Source organism: Propithecus coquereli, unplaced genomic scaffold, assembly GCF_000956105.1.
Source record: "Propithecus coquereli isolate 6110/MARCELLA unplaced genomic scaffold, Pcoq_1.0 Scaffold41, whole genome shotgun sequence".
Taxonomy (NCBI): Eukaryota; Metazoa; Chordata; class Mammalia; order Primates; family Indriidae; genus Propithecus; species Propithecus coquereli.
In genome coordinates, this window is record NW_012149841.1 from 8,370,273 (window position 1) to 8,371,917 (window position 1,645).

At 36.3% G+C, this 1,645-nt stretch overlaps 1 protein-coding gene across 1 annotated transcript in view; it reads left to right on the forward strand.

Moving 5' to 3' along the window:
- NBAS (neuroblastoma amplified sequence) overlaps nucleotides 1-1,645 on the forward strand; it is a 487,556-nt gene that overhangs the window by 419,404 nt on the left and 66,507 nt on the right. The window lies entirely within an intron of this gene.

Consider the following 1,645-nt stretch of genomic DNA (forward strand, 5'->3'; position numbering starts at 1 on the left):
TATCTTCATGCGGGTTAGTGCAATGTAAGCTGCAAGCCTTCGTCCTATGGAGCCTCAGTTCCCTCTTCTCTCAGGTGAGGATATTAGTAATTGCCCTACCTAACTCATGGGGATTTTTCCAAAATGGAAAGTTTCACAGTGGGGAGAGTAGTAAAATGAAACTTCATGTCCTCAACTCCCAGCTTCAACAGTTATCAAAATGTGACCAATCTTACTTCACGCCTACCCCTACCTACTCTCACCTCGCTCCTGTGGATTATTCTAAAGTCAATTCCAGTCATCTCTTTGTCTTATCCATAAATGCTTTGGTACCTATATCTAAAAGATACATTTAAACATAACCACTACAATGTTATTACCATCAAAAAAGTTAATAGTAATTCTTTAATATCATATATCCACTTAATATTCAGCTTTTCCCATGTTTGTTTTCAAAGGCAAAACAGTATATTTAGGATTACTAGGGAAACTATAAAGAACCTGGAAAGTATTATCATCATTAAGTGACCATATTTGGTATGCTTAAAAACAATAGCTTGTATCCTATTTCTTAAATTGTTTATTGTACCATTAGTTTTTATACATATTCAAAGACAGGCAGTGTGGCATGTGGGGTGGAAGAGCAGACTTTTGGATTCTCATCCTAGTTCTAGCCATGTGACTTTGGCATGTTATTTAATATCTTTGGTCTTCGGTTTCCTTTTTAATAACATGGGGCTAATTAAAAGTACTTGTAGGATTATTATAAATATTAAATTAGATAACATATGTACAGTACCTGGGATTACATAGTTGGTCAATAAATTATTATATGAGTATAGTGTAATAATAATAGAAAAACTCATACTTATTGAGCATTTATGTCTGGTGTTGTGCTACAGGACTGACTGGTGTATTATCTCAGTTAATGTCACAATGCCCTCTATTTACAGGACCCTATTGTCCTCACGCCCATTTTACAGATGCTAAAATTTGAGATCATACAGGCCCACCACCTAATAAATGGTAAAGCAAGGATTTGCCCTCAAGCCTGGTGGCCCTTGAGGCTAAGCACTTAATAACCAATACATGCCCTTTGGCATGGCTTTGCAGGTTGTAATGCATTTGGTTCAAGGATCTTCTGAATATGTCTCGCTATGTCCATGTACATGTATTTAATTTCTATTGGATACTTAGGTGTTGATTACTGTGTCTTTGCAGGAAACACTGCAGAAATACAGTCACCTCTATGATCTGTCCCGATCGGAAAAAGGGAAACTTCATGATCAAGCTGTGGCCATGTGTTTAGATGGGCAGCCTCTAAGAATGATTCAGCAGCTGCTGGAGGTGGCCGTTGGCCCTCTTGACATCGCACCCAAAGATATAGTACACAGTGCAATAATGAAAATAATTTCTGCATTGAGGTAATCTAGAAAGTAGTCATTGAGGAAAGGATTTTGCCAATAGTAATGCATGGCTCATGGTTGTTATGAAGCTAAACTATCATCATGTATGTAGAAGCATTTTATAAATTTTGATGTACTGTATAAAAGTGAGAGATTATTTTTAGAGTTATCCAAGTCTTATGTTTTAAAATATTTTGAGAATGGAGAGCCATAAAAATGCTTCTTCATTGGTATTATGTGTAACATGTTAAGAAGCTAAC